Below are 24,177 nucleotides of genomic sequence, written 5' to 3'. Positions count from 1 at the left end.
CGCGGCCCCGCGACCAACAGCCTACCTCAACCTTACCGACGAACCTAAATTCTAGAATAATGAGCAAAGGAAAAACCGGTAAAATCCCATAAAAATTCTGTGCACGGGAGTCCGGACGAAGACTCAGGACGCGTAAGTATATTGCGAAATTCGCAGAGCGGAATTGTTCGCGGCGAAACTGTTCGCAGGTTTGCCGTTCGGGCGGGATTGGGTTTCCTGGAATATAACGAATGAGAGGTTCGATATACTGAACCAAGCGAGTGTGGACCCTTAAGTACTGCGTTTTCCATCTCCCGCGAGGGACTGGGCCAGGAACAAGGGGGAGCGAGTGAGTGTATATTTGTGGATATTCCAGAAGATGGGGGGCGAAGGGCAGCAAGCCTTCGACTCACATGAATACCCCTTAGATAATTGGAGAGATTTCCCTGAAACCCTAGGGAAAGATGAGCAAAAAAAATGAATATTGTACTAAGATATGGGGAGGGAAGACGGGTCCCAGTAGAGGTCCCAGTCCCGGGGGCCCAGGCAGAGGTCCCCGGAGTAAGACAATGGGTCAGAGTAAGAGTCGTAATTATAACCCAGAAAAGGATCCAAGGAGAGATCCTAAGAATAAAGCAGGGAGCAGCCCACCGGATGCACCACCGGACGGTCCCCTGGGGTTAATGATAAAGTACTGGGACATTCAGCCGTCCCAGGAAGGAAAAAAGAGTAAGGAAAAAAATGGTCCATTACTGTATGGAAGTATGGGCAAAAGAAAAATAATTCGACCCAATATTTGGGTCCGCAAGACACAGTGGGTGTCTTGTACAAAAAGGTTTTATGCACAAGAGGCAGTGGGCGTCCTATGGTTTACAATCACAGGAGGCAGTGGGCATCTTGTGGTTAGGATCCTGCAAGACACAGTGGGTGTCTCGTAGAAAAAGTTTTGGTTTTTAGGCAGCAGACATCTGATGGTCTGAATCCTGCAAGATACAGTGGGTGTCTTGCAGAAAAGGTTTTGAGGATTTCAAAGGTATGTGCTGCATGAAAGTAATCTGACCATTCTGAATCAATCCATACTAAGCTGGGAAAACTGCAGGAGAATATGCAAAAGCTTAAAATTGTTGGAAGTGGATTGGATAAGGAGTTACTGGATGGTTCAGAGATATACTTAACCAAGGCCTTCTCCAGGTAACATGGATAGGTCTGTCATAAATAATAGAATAAAAGAATTTACTCACTTTATAGAAAAAGGGGGAACTGATACACGGGTAACCAATGTACAGGGAGGTAATACAGAGAAATTGTATAAGGGAGTTAAAAGAATTCCTATGCTTAAACAAAAGTATTGTCTGTCCTAAATACCTGCCATTGCCATCTTGCCAAGGCATTGATTGCTGCTGGAGGGGAAGAAGCAGATGCTAATTCTACTGACAAAAGCAGATGAAAGGTCCTGCTGATAAGCCAGGGAGAGGCAGACTGGGCGATCAAGCCTTAAGACCATGACAAAAGCACAAATGTTTGGTCCTATTAATAAGCGGCAGGAGAAGCAGACTGGGCGCCGACTAACCCTAAGTCCATGTCTGAAGATTAAAAGGTGTAAAGGTTAAGAAGAGGGAGACTCATTTACTTCATCCTGAAACCCCTGCCCATGACCAGAAGGGGCACTGCGCAAGTGCAAAGGACCTTCTGGCTCATTATAATACGAAGCGGGGATAGATAATAAATATGTATAGGCGGATCGGGTGAGCCCGGGTTTTCGCTGTATCCCAAGTTTTGGGAGCCAGGACGGACCTGCTAGGGGGGCAGGTGAAGGGTAAGCGAACCCACCAGGTTTCTGCTGTATCTCAGATTCTGAGAACCGTGAGGAGGGTAAGCGGAACCATAGTGTGAGTGGGGGATCCCATGTGTAACTTTGTGTTTCTGTGTGACTGAGACGTAGCATAGCTACGAAGCGAGTGTGGAGTCCCATTCCGCGGTTCCGTGTCTCCGTGAGGAGAGCGGCCGGAGACGGACGAAGCATCTATATTTTTTTGGACCTGTGTGTCCTGTCTGTGAGCGGGGGCCTGGCTGCCCCTCCCGCTGTCCTGTCTGTGTAACCCTGTGTGTGTCCTGTCTGTGAGCAGCTTAGAAAAGGGCGGAGGGGGAGTGTCCGGCTGCCCCTCTGGCTGCTTTTTTTTATCCTGTGTATCCTCTTGTGTACAGCCATTAAATTATAGATACCCAATCGGTAATTCTCTGAGAACAGAAATAAAATGATTATTTTGTGGAAAAAGCCACAAAAGTTCTGGGAGGTTAAAAAGAAAAAAACTGGGAAAGGGTTTGTAAAAAAAAAAAGTATCAAAGAAAATTTGAAGAGGCATGATTGTAAAGGAAATTTTGCTGTAACCGAAACTATGATCTAACAACATGGGAGCTGATCTTCAGAACCCAGAGATATTATTGTACTGACCCCCTTAACAATATCATACAACTTGTGTGTAGGTGCTCTCATTTTCATAAGTGCATTTGCAGAGCACTGGGAAAGAGAAGCTATAGAGATCTAGAAAAGATTGGCTGAAATGGGAGCTGGTCAAGACAAGGAAATTCTGAAGAAAAGCCCATTGGGTTACATTTTGGCACATTGGAAAGAACTGAGAGGGTCTTCTGGGGCCTCTGTAAACAAGAAAACGTTGGTAAAATATTGTAACCAATGCTGACCTTCATACACTTTAGAAGATCAGGAAAAATGACCTAAAATGAAACTTTGAATTATTATACATTGTTATAATTAATGTTGTTTTTGAGGTGACAAGGAAAATGGAATGAAGTAATGTATGCAGATGTGACAGAGTGCAAAATTAATATACCTCTTCCTGATGCCTTAATTTTGGCTTTGGAAAAGGACAGGAAAAACTAAAAGCTAAAGAAATGTTGTTCAGATTGTGATATTGGGGAAAGATGTTAAGAAGTTAAGATGTTAGAAGGAGAGAGCTCGAGCAGCTCCTGTGTTTGAGCATGGGATGGGTGCCGGGATAGGCAAACAAATGGAAACAGACATGTTGATAGATGGGACTGAAGGGCTGTTGGATAAATGTGGACTGGGAGTAAAGGAGGAAACATGGAAAGTGAATAAAAAGAAAGCGGTTGCTTTAAAACTGGTGGAGAAGGAATGTTGAACAGAGGTGGGGGAGTAGGCTCTTCTGTGGAACCGGATCTGTGTGTGTGCTATGAGGAATCTGGGCCCTGGAAGTGAGACTGCCCTGGAGGGGAGTGCCATGGGGCGGCTGCAGTGAATGAATTAGAACTAGAATTACATAAAAGCTGAAAAGAAGAGAGTTTATCCCCTCGTTGGGAGGGACCATTTCTTGTTCTTTTAACTACAGAAACGGCGATAAGAGCTGCTGAAAAAAGGTGGACACACGCGTCTCGAGTAAAAGGACCCATAAAGGAATGGAAAGTTGTGACTGAACCCAGAGACGCCAAGCTGACCCTCTAGAGGACTTGGATAAGTAACTGAGAGAATTCATATTGACTCCTGTAAATCTGATATGAGAAATGAAGATATAGTTGAAATTATTTTAAGAAACCATAGGATAAGGGCCAGTATTAGTCCATGTCCTCCTATATGCAAACACTGCAATTTGTATATTAGAGCCAAGTGTCCCAATTGTTTGAAGCATATTATTACTCATAGGAGAGACCATGAACAATTTTTGAGAAATCAATTACAGTTCTTTTTGCATTCAGTGTGAAATTACCACCTCGTTGGAACAGTTGTTGTGGGTCAAATACTACTGTCATAGTAGCCGACGGGGAATATACCTTTAACCTACCAGAGAGGGCAAGACCGGAGGGAGTCCGTGCTGCAGCTGAAAAGGTCTGCCGAGGGCTGCAACCCCTGGGGCTGTGACCGCTGAGCACTATGATCCTGACCGGACCTCTTTTGGTGTCGGTTCTGATAGGAACCATATGGGAAGATGCGGTGGCTTTTAAAAACATTCACAACAACTATAGTTGAATGTATTACCACAACTAGATGAAGGAGAATAACCTCTAAAACCTTGGTATATCACACTGTTTATGAATGCAAAGGAACAAAGATAGGCAGTTGCATATATAATCAAACCCAGTATGAATTGTGTCAGGAAAAACAAGCAAAACTGTGTGTTATGATCCAAAGGAACTTCCAACCTTGTATTGGGGTAGAAATGAGAACAAATTCAGAAGAAGGGAAATTAATTGGAACAAGTGAAGTTATAACCAATTTGAGTACCTCACTGCCAATGATTTTTGATGCATATGATATTATAGATGAGGATTTAGATACTAATTGTGGAAGTCTAGAATGGAGGCAGTACTACAGTAGCCAACCAAAATATATTTGCCCAGGTGGATACCAATGTCATATAAATCCTGATTATGTACTTAATCAAACAGCTAGGTATCAGTCATCACACCTCTGTGGAAGAAAAGGATGGTCTTGTGTATGCTGGGATACTGCAGGCTAGGGATGTGATTATCAATGTAAGACTTTACAAGCTTCAATAGCAAGAATGCAAACAAACAATAACTGTACAACCCGTGTCTGCAATCCAATAAATTTAACTCTCATAGATTTGAAAAAAAAAAAAATGGAAACAGAAGCAAGTAACTAAAATTGGACTTAAAATATATGGAACTGGGGAAGACCCAGCTGTGATTATTAGTATTAAGATCAAAAAACTGGAGTCCAATATGAAATTCTCACAGTTGCTAAAAATCTCCTTGTAAATCTTGCTGAAAATATATCTAAAGCATTGAATGTAACTAACTGCTATGTTTGTAGGGGAACTAACCAGGGAAAGAGATGGGCCTGGGAGGTAATGGAGAGTAATATAAGCGACCCTACAATCTGGAAAAATCGAAAAGGAAACAAAAGGAGACAACAATGGATCTTGCAAACGGGTATAATCTGAAAAAGTTGTTGGCAAAATTTAGAAAATGGTGTAAAACCAATAGGAAATTTACTTTGTGAAGGGGGTTATATGTGGAAGAGAGCAAAGAAAGACTGGGGAAGATGGGGAAATCCCATAGAAATAAATCACCAGTTCAGTAACTGGACTAATGAAACTAACATACCAAACAGTTGGCCTACTCCAAATGGATATTATTGAATCTGTGGTAAAATAACTTTTGCATTTTTACCCCAAAATTGGACAGGTTCATGTATATTAGGAATGATCAGACCTAATTTCTTCTTATTAAGGAGAAAACAATATAAAAGAGAGTTACAAAATGGAAAGACAATGAGTGGCCACCTGAATGAATAATCTATTATGATTTGACAACTTGGGCCGAAGATGCATCCTGGGGATACAGAACTCCTATATGTATGTTGAATAGAATTATAAGGTCACACGCTGTGGTAGAAATAGTAGTAAATAAAACAGAAAATGCATTAGGATTAATTGCAAAGCAAAATACTAAAATGAAAACTGCAATATATCAGAATCGCGTGGTTTTAGATGACCTGTTGGCTCAAGAAGGAGTGGTCTGTGGAAAATTTAATCTTAGTGATTGCTGTTTAGGATTAGATCTATTGTTCTTAAAAGAAGGAGGGTTATGTGTAGCTCTCAATGAAGAATGTTGTTCTTTGCTGACCATACTGGAGTAGTCCAGGACACCATGTCTGAACTCCGGAAAAGGTTAGATCAACGTAAGAAAGATCGTGAGGCGGGCAGGTCATGGTATGAAAACTGGTTTAATGTTTCACCTTGGCTAACCACTTTGTTGTTTGCTTTAGCAGGACCGCTTATTATATTGATTTTGGGACTTATATTTGGGCCTTGTATATTACGCTATATTTTACGCTTTATTAGGGAACGATTTGACATAGCTAAACTGCTTATTTTAACTATGAGGTCTGGGGCAAATTATAAGAGTGTATCTATTGATGAGGATGAAGATTGTTGTGAATATATTATGTCACGTAGGGGCTACACTGATTGTAATTGTGAGGTATTACCCTGTGAGTGTTCCGATAAATGTTGGAATTGTAGAAAAAGGTTTATTTGCAGTGCCGAGAATGAAAGCAGCATCTAATAAACAATAATAGGATAAAAAGAAAAAGGGGGGATTGTGAAAAACTAAAGAATAAGGTATTGTTTATTAAGATATATGTTAGGTATATATATATGTTAAACCCAATATAAAGGTTAGACAACAAAAGATATGAAATTGCTTATGCACACAGTTAACGGACACAGTTTATGCAAGATAAGATAAACCACAATCGCTTACACCAATTAAACCAGAAACCGTTTATGCAAACATAAGATGACCACAAGGTGTTACAGAAACTGGCTTGCAAGATGTTCCAGGAACTGGCAGAAATAAGACAAACCACTCCATATAAGGACATAAATGAAGGGTCAACTATGGAACAAAGGAGGAAGACTTCTTACTTCGGCCTCACCGACCACCGGGAGGCAGAAGTCGACCCCCTAGCAACAGCTGAAGCATGCGCAGAGTACCTCAACTACGTCATGAACACGGAAGTAAAAGATGTATAAGGGAGGGCTTTTTGAACTGCTCAGTACGGCAGTAGGCGGAGCGCAGACTCCCCTGCCGTCCAGCGCTGGCTTTGCTCATATTCTACTTGCTATAATTAATAAAATTCTAATTGGATTATGATCCGTTGTGGTCTCAATTTATAACATTGTCATAGCATTTCCTTGCAGAGGCCTTTGCAGGCAATCCCACTTGGAAAAGTGCATAAGGGATCTGGACCATTCCCTGCTCTTCCTGCATAGTGGGGTCTGTTTCTTGGCACAAAGACGCCAGCTTTGAGATGCCCCTTTCAGAGCTGGTCAGCAGGGGTGGTGCCTGTGCTGTCTGCAAGGGCTTGCTCGTCTGCACCCCTCAGCTCTGAGAACAGAACCCAGCAACTGTGGGGAGGGGAGCACCTCCAGAGCTCAGGGGAGCACTGTGCAAGCGAGGACACCGAGCTGCCCACAGGGAGCACATCATAGCTCTCAGCATCAGGCCTTTTCTGACACAAGGAGCTCTCAGGAGCAGGCCTGCACTGCTGGCTGTTACCCTCGGGGCCCCTGCACACAGGCTACAGGACTCCCTACTAACTTGAGAAGCCTCCGATGTACACGCTGGTGCCCCTGAGCTGGCCCGTGGGGTCATGGGCAGGGAGATGCTCAGGGGAATGGTGCTCTGTGGGGTCCATGTCACGGTCCCTGCCGTGGTGCCTGCCTGGTAGGGCCCAGCAGGGCTGTGGCAGCTGCAGGCACAGAGGCGAGGGTGGGCTAAGGACAGAGGTGGCCCAGGGCCAGTGGGGGGCAAGGCCGCGGGTGGCCCAGGGCTGTCAGTAGCAGCGGCTGGAATGGGGGTGCGGTGGAACAGGGCCACGAGCTGGAGAAGGCGGCGGGTGCCGAGGTCCCGCGTTCCGGGCCGGTGGCCGTTGCCGCTGCGGTCGGAAGCGATGGCGCTGCCGAGCCCGTGGCGCTGCCCCTGGCGCTGGCAGTGCTGCTGAGCTGCCTGGGGCAGGGATCGCTGCTGGGAGCGGCGCTGGGCGCGGGGGGGGCCTGGTTTGCGCTGCGGTCCCGCACGCCCGCCAGGCGCCCTCCGGCCCGGCGCCCTCCCGCACGGTTCGTGCCCCCCCCAGCGCCCTCCCCGACTTCTCCCAACCCCCTGCCGGCCGAGCCTCAGTGCCCGCTTCCCACCTCCATGGGCCCGGGTCCGCCGGCGCCTGAGCTTCAGCAGGGCCAGGATCAGCTGCCCGGCCACAGGAGTCGGGCTCAGGGACAGCGCCCCGACCCACGGCAACTGCCTCGGGTGAGAGAGGGGGAGGATGGGGGTGGGATAAGGACACGGGTGGCACAGGGACACTGGTTGTCAGGGATGTAGGTGGAACAGGGACACTGTCTTGTTCCACAATGCAGGTGGAACAAGAACATGGTTGGCACAGGGATACAGATGACACAGGGACACTGGTTGTCTGGAATGCAGGTGGCAGAGAAACACAGGTGGGATAAGAACTCAGGTGGCACAGGGATACCGGTTGTCTGGGACATGAGTGGCACAGGGGCTTGGGTTGTCAGGAATGCAGGTGGAACAGGGACACTGGTTGTCAGGGATGCTGGTGGCACAGGGATATGGGCAGGATAAGGACATGGGTGGCGCTGCTATGGCGGTGCTGGGCCCATAGCTCTGCCTGTGGTGCTGCCCTGCGTGGTGCTGCTGGGATCAGTGCAGGGCACAGTGGGGTCCTGGTGTGCGATACGGTCCTGCCGGCCCGCACGGCTCCTGCCCCCATGGACTCTAATGGAGGCTCGGCCGCAGGCACCACCTGTGCTGAGAGCACCCGGTGCAGCCACTGCTGCCTTGAACGCGCAGCTCTTGGCTTCTCCCCACTCTGCCCTCTGCGGGGGGGACACATCCAGGGAAAAGGGGAAGACAAAATCTCTTGGCTAGGCTGACAGCTTTTCAGCCGGAGGCAGCAGCGCCTGGGAGCCCTGGGTTCCCACTTGGACGCACCTGCTGAGCTGGGATAGAGCAGTGCTCACATCCTGGGCTGGGCTTGCAGGTGTGAGAGGGGGATGTAGTTGTGCCTAATGGAGCTGTACAGCTGTGCAGGGAAAGGTTTTCTCCAGGGTGGGTCCGGAGGGAAGGGTTTGCTGTGTCTGGGCCAGCAGCATCCTCCTTCCCCATCGCCTCGGTCATGAAGAGCCTGGGGGCTGCTTGCTCCCAGAGTGGATCCAGTTTGGGGTGCTCAGACCTTGCCCTCCATGGACATTCTGGAGGGGGTTTGAGCAGCACTGAAGCAAGAGAGGCTCTGGGCTGGGTAGCCAGTGCCTGGGAGATGGGATTTACTCCCCAGTGGTGAGGAGAACAGGAGGCTGTGCTCCCCAGGACCAAATCAGTTACTGCTGGTCTCTTCCTGTGTTCCAGAAGCAGATGCGTGTGGGGGTGTCCCCACAGTCCTGCAGAGGAGTGTGCTGTGAGGTGCCAGAGTGGACAGGAAGGTAATGTATTGCTCATCCAGCAAGCACCCACTTGTCGGTGCCAGCCGGGAAGAAAGCGTTCACCTTCCCAGCCCTCCCAGTAGCCAAGTCATGCTCTCCACCGGAGCCGGGACGCTCCAGGCCCCTGAGCCATGGCTGCTGGGTCACCCAGCTGTGGGGAAGCCCTGGTGTTGTGCTGATGAGCGTCCCTGCAGCCTTGTTCCCCTGCGGTGCTGTGGAAGAGCAGGACAGGGGGGGTGCGACCAGGGCTCTGTGAGGAGCAGCGGCTCCCAGCCGGGATCCCTGCTGCTGCCCTGAGCTGCCGGGGCCCTGGGGAGGGGAGCGGAGCAGCTCCTCTGCCTGGAGCCACGCTCAGGCTGCTGCGGTGACTCAAGGCTGTTGTCCTGAGCTCTGCTCTTTGGCAAAGACAGCAAAGAAACACAGCAGGGATGCTTGTGGGAGTCCTTGGCGTGTTGGGTCTCGTCCTGCTCCCAGGGCAGGGGCCGACCCTAACTGGCTCTCTCTGGCTTGCGCAGGGAACGGGAGGTGCGAGGATGGAGCTGCCGCCACTGGCAGCGGCCGGGGCTGTGCAGATGGAGGAAGGTGAGTGTAGGTGGGGCCCAGCTCTGTGCCAGGGTTGGGTGGGCCACTGGTGCGGGCCAGCTGCAAGACACGAGGTAGCTCAGGTCTGCAGGTGGGGTGAGCTTGAGGTGTCCCCTGCAAACCAGGAACATGCTGGTGCTGAGGCAGTGGCGTTTTCTCCCGTGTGCCCACCATGGATAGGGTCCTGTGGCACAGTGCGAGATGTGGCCACATCTGGCAGTTTGTGTGGTTTGTGGTTCAATGGGCAGCAGGCAAGGAGTGTCTGTGGAGGTGGGATGGGGCCGCTGGCCCGTGGAGCCCCAAGGGGCTCTTGTGACAGCTTCCCCGTGGATCTCTTGTGGCCAGCTGCTGTCCCAGGGCATCGCAGCCTTGTCCATGGCTTAAGGCCATGTCCCTGGCTCTGCCCTCCAAGATGGGCATCCAGAGTGGAGTGAGAAGGGAGAGCCCCCTTGGTACAGGCCAAACACCCCTGCTGGGAGCTGAGCTGACTTGTCTCCTCCTGTAGCTGTCGAGAGGGCTGAGCAGAAGCGGCGGCAGTCCCCGAGCCCACCACCATCGCCGGGAAACGGAATGCCACGCAGAAGGAGCATCTGCCTGCTGGTGCCTTGGGATAATGAACCACTGGTGCTGGTACGTCGCTGCCTTGCAGGCTCTTTTGCCCTCGTCTGGGGACAGAATGTGCCCAGTGCAATTTGTGCAGGGCTGGGGGCAGGCTGACCTGCCTGCCTTGGGGCAGGAGCTCTCGTCCTTGGCTGAGTGGGAAGTGATGCTCTCCCTTGCCCAGTGTGTGGTGGCTGTGCATGACTGTGCTGCCCGCTGCTGGAGCAGGTACTGGCTGGGCAAGGGTGCTGTGCCCTCAGCGCCAAGCTGGGGGCCAAAACGAATGGGAACCAGAGCTCTGCGGTGGCTGTGGCAGAACCACGGCTTCCCGGCTCTGGCACCAGCTGCTTCCACACATCCTTCAGAGCGGCTCTGCCGGCTTCCCTGAGAAGGAACTAAGCTCCTGCTCTCTCTTGGCAGCCCCCGGGGCCTGACCCTGGCTACCCCATCACGGCAGAGATCATAGAGGAGGAGAGGAAGGCAGCGCAGCAGCGGTTGTGCCGACTGCTGGGGCAAAAGGAGGGTAAGGGCAGAGTGGGAATGTAAAGGGCATGGCAAGGAGGAGGCAGCCATGGTGGGGGCTGCCAGGGCAGGGGGGTGTCCGTGCAGTGAAGGCTGAGGAAGCTCCTGGGCCGGTGCTGCCTGGTCCTCGGCTCAGAAACTCCTCGAGCCTGGTGAAGGCTTGGGCATGAGACCTCGTGCCCTGCAGTGCCCAGGGTGATGCGCAGGGTTCCCCAGAGCCAGAGCTGTTCATGCTGGGAGGCTCTGCTAAGGGGCAGTCCCATCCAGCAAGTTGAGGGTCCTGATTTCGTGCTCCCTCCCAGCAGATGAGGTCCCCAGCACCAGTGGGGAAGGTACGTCCCTGGGCACAGCCATCGCCCAGGGCTCCTCGGGTACCAGCCGCACATGGGCAGCGTCTGCGCCCACAGCATGGGTGGTTTCTGGGCAAGCCGATCCCAGCCCCAGCAGCCTTCCTGACAGCAGCCAGCCCAGACATGGGAGCGCGCCCGTGCTGGGAGGTGAGTCGGGGCGGACGGGGCTTCTGCGGGGCTGAAGGGCAGGCTTAGATTTAGGCAGCAGCTTTCCTGCCAGACCTGGCTGAGCTGCCTGGGCTCAGCAGCCCTGAGGGGCTGGTGCTGGGGCTGTGCAGAGCCTTGCCATGCCAAGGGAAGGTTCTTCCCTCACTCGCTGCCCCAGTCCCCAGCCCCGGAGGGTGGAGGGGAATCCGAAATGCTTGCCACCTCTGGATGCAGTGGATGCATCGGCTCCTGTGGGTGCTGCCAGCTCCCTAAGGCCAGGCTCTTCCTCCTTGGCTGAGCCTGGTCATGGTGTGTTGGTTTCCTGGAACTCCTGCACCCTTCTTTGGGCAGCTCCCCTCAGGCCTTGCAGAAGGCATCGCTTCCCCTGGTAGGGAGGGAGTTGGTGCTTCAGCCTTGAGGAGCTGAGGGGTTGTGTTGTCCCCTTGGGCTGGGGGATGGCTGAAGGGCCAGGCTGTGCTGTAGGAGCCGGCTGGGGTGGTGGCTGCTGGGCTCTGGGGATGTCAAACCTTCCATTCCCCCTGGGATAGGGATTGTGGTAGCCCCGGTGCCAGCTCAGAGTACGGCTGCAGAGACCTGAGCAAACCTTTGTGCTTGCAGGTTCAACCAGCCCTGCCTCTTGGACGCAGGCAAGATCCAGGACCCAGGGAACTCTCAAGCGGCTAAAGGCAGGCATCCATCATTCCCATCAGTAAATGGCAGTGCTGCTGGCCCCCCAGCTGCGGGGCTCCTGGTCCAGAGCAGCCCCAAGGCGGGACCGCAGTGATGGGATCAGGCCCCTTCTCTGCCACCAGCAAGAAACCGTGCTGGGTGGCAGCGCCCAGGGCAGCATGGGGTGAACCAAACTCTGTGGAGTCTGAATTTACAGACAAACCACAAATACTTCAATGTTCTTTCATGGAATAACACTTTGGGTTTACAGCTGAGCTGTTCCAGCAGCTCCTCGCTTCTAAATGGGGATGGACGTGGGGGTGACTCACCCTGTCCTCTCTGGGTTTTGTTCTTCCCCAAGGAGGAGGAGCGCTCTGACACCGAGTGGCCTTTTGGGCCAGCAGCAGCAAAACGTCCGCGGCTGTGAAGATCCGTTGGAGATTTTATTGTTCTATGTTTGTTCTTCACTGTTCTAATATTGTTCTTTTGTTGTTCAACTGTAGTTGTTTTGTTGGTTTATTGTTATTTATATTTATTGGGGTTTTGTTACACATTTTTCTACCCCTGTTGTTGTAACAATTAAAGATGTTTTTACCATAATTTTACTACCATTTTACTATTTTTAACTGTCACTATGTAATTCCCACCCCCCACCGCACCCCACACCCCCTTTTTATGTCCCCACTTGAAATAAACAGTCTGTGTTCACATCTGCCTTCCCTGTGTTTGATTGCTGGGCCAGGGCACAGGGTGCTGCTTTCCAGCACCCTCTGCTTGTGGGTACTTGCTTCTGTTCAAACGCAGCTGTGTGGTCAAACAACAGTTATTATTATTATTATTATTGCTCTTTATTATTATTATTTCACTGCTTTTCCTCCACTTTGCTTCTGCTTTGAGCAGTGGCAATTTCATTGCAGGACTGCAAAAATGTGCTGGAAAGGACAGTGGAGAGACAGAAACTCTGCTTCTGGGTCTTCCCTACAGTAATACTAAAAGCATGGTACTTCTGGGGCTGTTTGGATTCTGCTCTGTCTATGGCCAAGTAGCTGCTGCTTAACGCACAACCACCAAACACTTTGGTCACGGAGGCGAATTTCATGATCACAGTTGTACTGTGTTAAAACTGCTTTACAGAAGTGCCTTGCTGGAAACCACTTAACTGGCATGGTTCTTCCTGCTTCCCCATTCCTCATCTTGTGATGTGAGAAATGAAACAAAGCTCGTAGATCCCGCTGCCAGGGCTGGGTTAGTACGGTGAGACCAAGCTGTAAGTGGGTGCGATGCACTGCTTGGTGTTTCCACCAGCTGTGCCATGCTTACTAGGTGTCAAGAAGCTTACTTGCAGAGCAAAAGCTGAAGGAGAAGCAATGACCCATCTGATAACCAAGATGAGTTGATGGAGGCTGGGAGCTGATTCATGTTTTGGCTTGCGAGGGCAGGGCCTGAGTTTTGAGAGCTGGAAGCCTTCTGTTGGCTGTCCCATGGACACACTGGGGTTTGTATTGAGTCGGTGTTTGCCATGGGAAGTCTCCAGCCCAGCTCAGCCCAGGCCAGGCCCAGGCAGCAGGGAGCCCCTGGGGATGCTCTGAGGGCAGCTCTGAGATCAGATGACAGTGAACAGGCAGGGCCAGGTTGGCTGCCCCATCACCAAGTGCCACCATGGGGGCGAAAACTGGGTACAATGGAGCAGCCAAAATTTAAAACCTCACCGCTAAACCTAACTCAAACCTCTAATCCTAAAACTCACTCTACACCTAACCCTAAAACTCAACCTAAACGAAAACCTAATCCCTAAGTCTAACCTTAACCCAAACCCCTAAGCCTATCCCTAACTCCTAAACATAATCCTAACCAGAACACTAAACATAACCCAAACCCCTGACACTAAACCTAACACTAACCCAATCCCTGCCCTTTAGTGCCCGAGCACTAAACATTACCCCTAAGCCTAAGGCTAAAGCTACCCCTGACCGTAGCCCTACCACCTAACCCAAACCCTAAGCCTAAACCTAACTCTAAAGCCCCTAACCTTAACACTAACTCTAACACTAACCCTAAACTTAACCCCTATCCCTAATGCTAAACCTAACCCAAAATTGCTCGTGTACTGGGACGAGCAGGTTTTAATCCACCTCTATCAGCTGCTGCAGCTGCCTGAGGAGTGGCCACTCAGTCAAGTCCCAGGGAAACTCTTCCTTTATGCACTGGGACCTGCCTGAAACGTCAGGAGCCGATCCACTACCCCTGGAGAGCATCGTGGCCTGACCATTCTTGCTCACTCAGCCTCAGCTTTTCACGGTCCTTTCCCCTTACCCGTTCTCAACGCGCACCCCTTCTGCTTGGGACATGACTGCTCCTCAAAGCCCACCAACCACTGCTCCTCCCTTGCAGGACTCCTGCTGCTGCTCCTGCCTGCAGCACATTGTGAAGCACAGCTCACATCGGCTGCAAGGGGACACTGAGGAAGAGGCAGCGAGAAAATTTCACACAAAGATCATCTCAATGAGAACCACTCCAGAAAGGATCAAACTTGCTCCTCGTAGGAGTGGACAAAGAGGAGGTTTCTTGCTGCTTACTGCAGAGAGAAATAGCACAAAAAATAGGATCTTTTATTCCTGAACTTCCTTTGAAAATGCTGCAGCAACTCATCACCAATGTGCCACATGATGCTGTCAAATCACACTGGGAACAATTCAGTATTAAATTCACTCCTTTACTAAAGGCTCGAGAACTTTGGGCAGAACTTCAATTAAACCCCTGAAATCCGTTACCAGTTTAACTGCTTCACTAAGGCAAGAGACTTAAACCCTACCTCTTTGCCTAGGTCCTTCCATTTCTATTCCTAAAAAGTATCAGCCTGCTTTTGGGTGGCAGGAAGATGTCCAAGGAGGACATCCTTATTCTTTTCTCACCTATGAGTGTGTCCCCCCCGCTTCTTTTCTCCCACTTATCTGTCCCTATTATCAACATTCTGCAGCAGAATCTATCCTTAACCACCCATCGCTGCAGCACCAAGCATGAAGCCCCAGGAGACACACAGGCAAGCAGGGTAGCTGTGCAGGACCAGCACTTCCCAATCACCACAGAGGCAAGGCCAGCAAAGTACAACTTGTGTTTTTAAAACCTGATCATTTTTATCTGTTAGATGTGCAGAGATCAAACCTCTCCGTAACTCTTACCAGCAGTGACTCATATCAGCTGCAGTGCCAGCTTGTCTCCGTCTCAATACAGATGAATGCATGTGGATGGTTTGTCAGGCAGGGTGAAAATATGGGCCCTGTGCTCCTTCACACTCCTCTGCAAGCGAGAACAAAGAACAAATGTTAACAGCACACACCTGAGCGGCTCGTACACCCCATGCCACCACTCTGCTCTGTGCTGTGGCTCCTCTGTCCAGTGCAGAGGATCCTGAGCAGCTCTGACAGAGCTCCAGGTACCTTCAGAAGTGATAGAGCTTTACATTCACTCCAAGGAGCAGGAAGCCAGGCCATGCTGCAGGTCAGGCAGAGAAAGGCTGAGATAACTGTAGGTTCTTCATGCCTACAACACAGCTGTCAGCTCCTTCCTCTCACCTCTGAGACCAAGAGACAGAAAAGCCCCTGAACTCTTCAGGAACAGTCTCAGCTCAAAGGTGTTGAGTACATGTCAGCAAACACCCATATGGCTCAACAGCAGGAAGGGTCCCTTTGGGAAAGAAGATGGTCAGTGGTGTCCAAAGGGGTTGGTGGCTCTCTCCCTCAGCGCTCTGGGCAGTGCGGTTGTTCCCCCATGATGGGAACAGGCTCTTACACCAGGCACACGCCACACACTTCCCTCCTACCAGCCCACCATCAGCACCCTGAGAGCTGAGCTCAGGCCCAGGCTATGGTGCAGGAAGGGCAGAGCCAAAGCCTGCAGGTAGCCCCACAGGGAAGGGGTTCCCTTGGCAAGAACAGCCTCAGCACATGGATGCAGTGGACTGAGCTGAAGGGGTTGGTGTGTTGAGAGGAGTAAGTGATGGCCTGAGGCTCAGAGTTGTCAGTGCTGCCTATTAACAGGGAACACAGACCCCTCTGGGAGGCAAGTCAAAAGACAGCACAGACTTTTCAAGAGAGCTTTGGTTCACAGCCTGATGACCAAAGCTGCCAGACAAGCAAGAAGAAGCAGAAGCAAATGATCTCCTTGCAGCTCTGTATGTCAGCACACTCGGGGTTGGCTTTCCAAAACTGCTGCTGATTTAGGGGCAGATGAAGCACCCATCACCTCTGCCTGGACACAGCAGATCTACCTTACCCCAGCACTACAGTACTGTGCCTGCAGAGAAGAGGGAGAAGAGTGGTGCTCTTTATTGAAATGACTCGTGGTGGAAACCTGACATGAGCAGAGGGGATTCCACAAAAGAAGCGCTCTGAACATGAAAGCAATGCACACCCCATACCTCTGGTCTGGATCCAGAAGCTGATCTTGCTTTCAGAGGGGTGTGTGATGCAGTAGCCACAGAACTCCACATCAGGGCTGCAGGAGGGTGGGGGGAGAAGAGAGCAGTGAAACCCAGGCCAATCCACAGCAAATCTCAGGGAAGTCAGAGGCTTGGGCCACCTCAGACCTGCTGGGGCTCAGGACACCTCTAATATGACTGAGGGTCTTATGGGAGGGATGTGTTCAAAGTGTTATAAATAGAGACCACAACAGGTCATAATCCGATTAGAATTTTATTAATTATAGCAAGTAGAATATGAGCAAAGCCAGCGCTGGACGGCAGGGGAGTCTGCGCTCTGCCTACTGCCGTACTGAGCAGTTCAAACAGCCCCCCCTATACATCTTTTACTTCCGTGTTCATGACCTAGTTGAGGTACTCTGCGCATGCTTCAGCTGTTGCTAGGGGGTCGACTTCTGCCTCCCGGTGGTCAGTGAGGCTGAAGTAAGAAGTCTTCCTCCTTTGTCCCATAGTTGACCCTTCATTTATGTCCTTATATGGAGTGGTTTGTCTTATTTCTGCCAGTTCCTGGAACATCTTGTAAGCCAGTTTCTGTAACACCTTGTGGTCATCTTATGTTTGCATAAACGGTTTCTGGTTTAATTGGTGTAAGCGATTGTGGTTTAATTGGTGTAAGCGATTGTGGTTTAATTGGTGTAAGCGATTGCGGTTATCATATCTTGCATAAGCTGTGTCCATTAACTGTGTGCATAAGCAATTTCATATCTTCTGTTGCCTAACCTTTATATTGGGTTTAACATATATATACCTAACATATATCTTAATAAACAATACCTTATTCGTTAGTTTTTTCACAATCCCCCCTTTTTCTTTTTATCCTATTATTGTTTATTAGATGCTGCTTTCATTCTCGGCATTGCAAATAAACCTTTTTCCACAATTCCAACATTTATCAGAACACTCACAGGGTAATACCTCACAATTACAATCAGTGTAGCCCCTACGTGACATAATATATTCACAACAATCTTCATCCTCTTAGCTATGTCAAATCGTTCTCTAATAAAGTGTAAAACATAGCGTAATATACAAGGCCCAAATATAAGTCCCAAAATCAATATAATAAGCGGTCCTGCTAAAGCAAACAACAAAGTGGTTAGCCAAGGTGAAACATTAAACCAGTTTTCATACCATGACCTGCCCACCTCACGATCTTTCTTACGTTGATCTAACCTTTTCCGGAGTTCAGACATGGTGTCCTGGACTACTCCAGTATGGTCAGCAAAAGAATAACATTCTTCATTGAGAGCAACACATAACCCTCCTTCTTTTAAGAACAATAGATCTAATCCTAAACAGCAATCACTAAGATTAAATTTTCCACAGACCACTCCTTCTTGAGCCAACAGGTCATCTAAAACCACACGATTCTGATATATTGCAGTTTTCATTTTAGTATTTTGCTTTGCAATTAATCCTAATGCATTTTCTGTTTTATTTACTACTATTTCTACCACAGCTTGTGACCTTATAATTCTATTCAACATACATATAGGAGTTCTGTATCCCCAGGATGCATCTTCGGCCCAAGTTGTCAAATCATAATAGATTATTCATTCAGGTGGCCACTCATTGTCTTTCCATTTTGTAACTCTCTTTTATATTGTTTTCTCCTTAATAAGAAGAAATTAGGTCTGATCATTCCTAATATACATGAACCTGTCCAATTTTGGGGTAAAAATGCAAAAGTTATTTTACCACAGATTCAATAATATCCATTTGGAGTAGGCCAACTGTTTGGTATGTTAGTTCCATTAGTCCAGTTACTGAATTGGTGATTTATTTCTATGGGATTTCCCCATCTTCCCCAGTCTTTCTTTGCTCTCTTCCACATATAACCCCCTTCACAAAGTAAATTTCCTATTGGTTTTACACCATTTTCTAAATTTTGCCAACAACTTTTTCAGATTATACCCGTTTGCAAGATCCATTGTTGTCTCCTTTTGTTTCCTTTTCGATTTTTCCAGATTGTAGGGTCGCTTATATTACTCTCCATTACCTCCCAGGCCCATCTCTTTCCCTGGTTAGTTCCCCTACAAACATAGCAGTTAGTTACATTCAATGCTTTAGATATATTTTCAGCAAGATTTACAAGGAGATTTTTAGCAACTGTGAGAATTTCATATTGGACTCCAGTTTTTTGATCTTAATACTAATAATCACAGCTGGGTCTTCCCCAGTTCCATATATTTTAAGTCCAATTTTAGTTACTTGCTTCTGTTTCCATTTTTTTTTTTTTTTTTTTTTTCCAAATCTATGAGAGTTAAATTTATTGGATTGCAGGCACGGGTTGTACAGTTATTGTTTGTTTGCATTCTTGCTATTGAAGCTTGTAAAGTTTTACATTGATAATCACATCCCTAGCCTGCAGTATCCCAGCATACACAAGACCATCCTTTTCTTCCACATAGGTGTGATGACTGATACCTAGCTGTTTGATTAAGTACATAATCAGGATTTATATGACATTGGTATCCACCTGGGCAAATATATTTTGGTTGGCTACTGTAGTACTGCCTCCACTCTGAACTTCCACTATTAGTATCCAAATCATCATCTATAATATCACATGCATCAAAAATTATTGACAGTGAGGTACTCAAATTGGTTATAACTTCATTATAACTTATTCCAATTAATCTTCCTTCTGAATTTGTTCTCACTGAGTTTGATTGTATATGCAACTGCCTGTTTTTGTTCCTTTGCATTCATAAAAGGTGTGGTAGATCAGCATTTGAGTGGTTACTCTCCCTTGTCTAGTTGTGGTAGTGCATTCACTACAGTTGTTGTGAATGATTTTAGAAGCCACGGCATCTTCCCATATGGTTCCTATCAGAACCGACACCTAAAGAGGTCCGGTCAGGATCATAGTGCCCCAGGGGTTGCAGCCCTCGGCAGACCTTTTCAGCTGCAGCACCGACTCCCTCCGGTCTTGCCCTCTCTGGTAGGTTAAAGGTATATTCCCCGTCGGCTACTATGACAGTAGTATTTGACCCACAACAACTGTTCCAACGAAGTGGTAATTTCACACTGAATGCAAAAAGAACTGTAATTGATTTCTCAAAAATTGTTCATGGTCTCTCCTATGAGTAATAATATGCTTCAAACAATTGGGACACTTGGCTCTAATATACAAATTGCAGTGTTTGCATATAGGAGGACATGGACTAATACTGGCCCTTATCCTATGGTTTCCTAAAATAATTTCAACTATACCTTCATTTCCCATATCAGATTTACAGGAGTCAATATGAATTCTCTCAGTTACTTATCCAAGTCCTCTAGAGGGTCAGCTTGGCGTCTCTGGGTTCAGTCACAACTTTCCATTCCTTTATGGGTCCTTTTACTCGAGACGCGTGTGTCCACCTTTTTTCAGCAGCTCTTATCGCCGTTTCTGTAGTTAAAAGAACAAGAAATGGTCCCTCCCAACGAGGGGATAAACTCTCTTCTTTTCAGCTTTTATGTAATTCTAGTTCTAATTCATTCACTGCAGCCGCCCCATGGCAATCCCCTCCAGGGCAGTCTCACTTCCAGGGCCCAGATTCCTCATAGCACACACACAGATCCGGTTCCACAGAAGAGCCTACTCCCCCACCTCTGTTCAACATTCCTTCTCCACCAGTTTTAAAGCAACCGCTTTCTTTTTATTCACTTTCCATGTTTCCTCCTTTACTCCCAGTCCACATTTATCCAACAGCCCTTCAGTCCCATCTATCAACATGTCTGTTTCCATTTGTTTGCCTATCCCGGCACCCATCCCATGCTCAAACACAGGAGCTGCTCGAGCTCTCTCCTTCTAACATCTTAACTTCTTAACATCTTTCCCCAATATCACAATCTGAACAACATTTCTTTAGCTTTTAGTTTTTCCTGTCCTTTTCCAAAGCCAAAATTAAGGGATCAGGAAGAGGTATATTAATTTTGCACTCTGTCACATCTGCATACATTACTTCATTCCATTTTCCTTGTCACCTCAAAAACAACATTAATTATAACAATGTATAATAATTCAAAGTTTCATTTTAGGTCATTTTTCCTGATCTTCTAAAGTGTATGAAGGTCAGCATTGGTTACAATATTTTACCAACGTTTTCTTGTTTACAGAGGCCCCAGAAGACCCTCTCAGTTCTTTCCAATGTGCCAAAATGTAACCCAATGGGCTTTTCTTCAGAATTTCCTTGTCTTGACCAGCTCCCATTTCAGCCAATCTTTTCTAGATCTCTATAGCTTCTCTTTCCCAGTGCTCTGCAAATGCACTTATGAAAATGAGAGCACCTACACACAAGTTGTATGATATTGTTAAGGGGGTCAGTACAATAATATCTCTGGGTTCTGAAGATCAGCTCCCATGTTGTTAGATCATAGTTTCGGTTACAGCAAAATTTCCTTTACAATCATGCCTCTTCAAATTTTCTTTGATACTTTTTTTTTTTACAAACCCTTTCCCAGTTTTTTTCTTTTTAACCTCCCAGAACTTTTGTGGCTTTTTCCACAAAATAATCATTTTATTTCTGTTCTCAGAGAATTACCGATTGGGTATCTATAATTTAATGGCTGTACACAAGAGGATACACAGGATAAAAAAAAGCAGCCAGAGGGGCAGCCGGACACTCCCCCTCCGCCCTTTTCTAAGCTGCTCACAGACAGGACACACACAGGGTTACACAGACAGGACAGCGGGAGGGGCAGCCAGGCCCCCGCTCACAGACAGGACACACAGGTCCAAAAAAATATAGATGCTTCGTCCGTCTCCGGCCGCTCTCCTCGCGGAGACACGGAACCGCGGAATGGGACTCCACACTCGCTTCGTAGCTATGCTACGTCTCAGTCACACAGAAACACAAAGTTACACATGGGATCCCCCACTCACACTATGGTTCCGCTTACCATCCTCACGGTTCTCAGAATTTGAGATACAGCAGAAACCTGGTGGGTTCGCTTACCCTTCACCTGCCCCCCTAGCAGGTCCGTCCTGGCTCCCAAAACTTGGGATATAGCGAAAACCCGGGCTCACCCGATCCGCCTATACATATTTATTATCTATCCCCGCTTCGTATTATAATGAGCCAGAAGGTCCTTTGCACTTGCGCAGTGACCCTTCTAATCACGGGCAGGGGTTTCAGGATGAAGTAAATGAGTCTCCCTCTTCTTAACCTTTACACCTTTTAATCTTCAGACATGGCCTTAGGGTTAGTCGGCGCCCAGTCTGCTTCTCCTGCCGCTTATTAATAGGACCAAACATTTGTGCTTTTGTCATGGTCTTAAGGCTTGATCGCCCAGTCTGCCTCTCCCTGGCTTATCAGCAGGACCTTTCATCTGCTTTTGTCAGTAGAATTAGCATCTGCTTCTTCCCCTCCAGCAGTAATCAATGCCTTGGCAAGATGGCAATGACAGGTATTTAGGACAGACAATACTTTTGTTTAAGCAAAGGAATTCCTTTAACTCCCTTATACAATTTCTCTGTATTACCCCCCTGTACATTGGTTACCCGTGTATCAGTTCCCCCTTTTTTTTTATAAAGTGAGAAAATTCTTTTACTCTATTATTTATGACAGACCTATCCATGTTACCTGGAGAAGGCCTTGGTTAAGTATATCTCTGAACCATCCAGTAACTCCTTATCCAATCCACTTCCAACAATTTTAAGTTTTTGCATATTCTCCTGCAGTTTTCCCAGCTTAGTATGGATTGATTCAGAATGGTCAGATTACTTTTATGCAGCACATACCTTTGAAATCCTCAAAACCTTTTCTGCAAGACACCCACTGTATCTTGCAGGATTCAGACCATCAGATGTCTGCTGCCTAAAAAACAAAACTTTTTCTACGAGACACCCACTGTGTCTTGCAGGATCCTAACCACAAGATGCCCACTGCCTCCTGTGATTGTAAACCATAGGACACCCGCTGCCTCTTGTGCATAAAACCTTTTTGTACAAGACACCCACTGTGTCTTGCGGACCCAAATATCGGGTCGAATTTTTTTCTTTTGCCCATACTTCCATACAGTAATGGACCATTTTTTTTTTTCTTACTTTTTTTTTTCCTTCCTGGGACGGCTGAATGTCCCAGTACTTTATCATTAACCCCAGGGGACTGTCCGGTGGTGCATCCGGTGGGCTGCTCCCTGCTTTATTCTTAGGATCTCTCCTTGGATCCTTTCCTGGGTGACTCTTATTCTGACCCATTTACCTACTCCGGGGACCTCTGCCTGGGCCCCCGGGACTGGGACCTCTACTGGGACCCGTCTTCCCTCCCCATATCTTAGTACAATATTCTATCATTTTTTTTTGCTTATCTTTCCCTAGGGTTCCAGGGAAATCTCTCCAATTATCTAAGGGGTATTCATGTGAGTCGAAGGCTTGCTGCCCTTCGCCCCCCATCTTCTGGAATATCCACAAATATACACTCACTCGCTCCCCCTTGTTCCTGGCCCAGTCCCTCGCGGGAGATGGAAAACGCAGTACTTAAGGGTCCACACTCGCTTGGTTCAGTATATCGAACCTCTCATTCGTTATATTCCAGGAAACCCAATCCCGCCCAAACGGCAAACCCGCGAACAATTTCGCCGCAAACAATTCCGCTCTGCGAATTTCGCAATATACTTACGCGTCCTGCGTCTTCGTCCGGACTCCCGTGCACAGAATTTTTATGGGATTTTACCGGTTTTTCCTTTGCTCACTATTCTAGAATTTAGGTTCGCCGGTAAGGTTGAGGTAGGCTGTTGGTCGCGGGGCCGCGAAATGTCGCGGGGCGCCTCCCCGGAGGACCAAAGCTCACCGTTCCTTATCGGAGTCACGGCACCAGAAATTGTTATAAATTGAGACCACAACGGATCATAAACCAATTAGAATTTTATTACTTATAGCAAGTAGAATATGAGCAAAGCCAGCGCTGGACGGCAGGGGAGTCTGCGCTCCGCCTACTGCCGTACTGAGCAGTTCAAAAAGCCCTCCCTTATACATCTTTTACTTCCGTGTTCATGACGTAGTTGAGGTACTCTGCGCATGCTTCAGCTGTTGCTAGGGGGTCGACTTCTGCCTCCCGGTGGTCGGTGAGGCCGAAGTAAGAAGTCTTCCTCCTTTGTTCCATAGTTGACCCTTCATTTATATGTCCTTATATGGAGTGGTTTGTCTTATTTCTGCCAGTTCCTGGAACATCTTGCAAGCCAGTTTCTGTAACACCTTGTGGTCATCTTCTGTTTGCATAAATGGTTTCTGGTTTAATTGGTGTAAGCGATTGTGGTTTAATTGGTGTAAGCGATTGCGGTTATCTTATCTTGCATAAACTGTGTCCGTTAACTGTGTGCATATGATACTCGGATAGACTCCACAACTAGTTAAAGTTGTAAAGTAGGTATGCTTTTATTCAGCGCTGAGGTGCATGGGGATAGCTCCTGCAAAGCATGCACACCTCAGGGTGGTTGTCCCTTTACACTTATTCTCTTAAGGTATACATAGACATGAGATTGCTCAATCCGCCTATACATATGTATTATCTATCCCCGCTTCGTATTATAATGAGCCAGAAGGTCCTTTGCACTTGCGCAGTGCCCCTTCTGGTCATGGGCAGGGGTCTCAGGATGAAGTAAATGAGTCTTCCTCCTGTGGGCAGGGGTCTTCAAGATGAAGTAAATGAGTCTTCCTCTTCTTAACCTTTACACCTTTTAATCTTCAGACATGGATTTAGGGTTAGTTGGCGCCCAGTCTGCTTCTCCTACTGCTTATCAGTAGGAACAAACATCCGTGGTTTTTGTCATGGTCTTAAGGCTTGATCGCCCAGTCTGCTTCTCCCCGGCTTATCAGCAGGACCTTTCATCTGCTTTTGTCAGCAGAACTAGCATCTGCTTCTTCCCC

The 24,177-nt window shown here is 48.1% G+C and overlaps 1 protein-coding gene and 1 long non-coding RNA gene across 4 annotated transcripts in view; both read left to right on the top strand.

The window, feature by feature from the left end:
* The window catches only part of LOC101869562 (E3 ubiquitin-protein ligase RBBP6-like), a 106,277-nt gene that overhangs the window by 62,391 nt on the left and 19,709 nt on the right, over positions 1-24,177 (top strand). The gene's annotated exons all lie outside the window — the stretch shown is intronic.
* Positions 8,916-10,120, top strand: LOC117436974 (uncharacterized). Its single transcript, XR_004550260.1, has 3 exons — positions 8,916-8,975; positions 9,491-9,557; positions 10,063-10,120. It is a non-coding gene; the product is annotated as an uncharacterized lncRNA (long non-coding RNA).

The sequence above is a fragment of the Melopsittacus undulatus genome, chromosome 14 (assembly GCF_012275295.1).
Source record: "Melopsittacus undulatus isolate bMelUnd1 chromosome 14, bMelUnd1.mat.Z, whole genome shotgun sequence".
Classification (NCBI taxonomy): domain Eukaryota; kingdom Metazoa; phylum Chordata; class Aves; order Psittaciformes; family Psittaculidae; genus Melopsittacus; species Melopsittacus undulatus.
The sequence above is the reverse complement of the archived record's forward strand: the minus strand, read 5'-3'. Positions and strand labels throughout refer to the sequence as shown.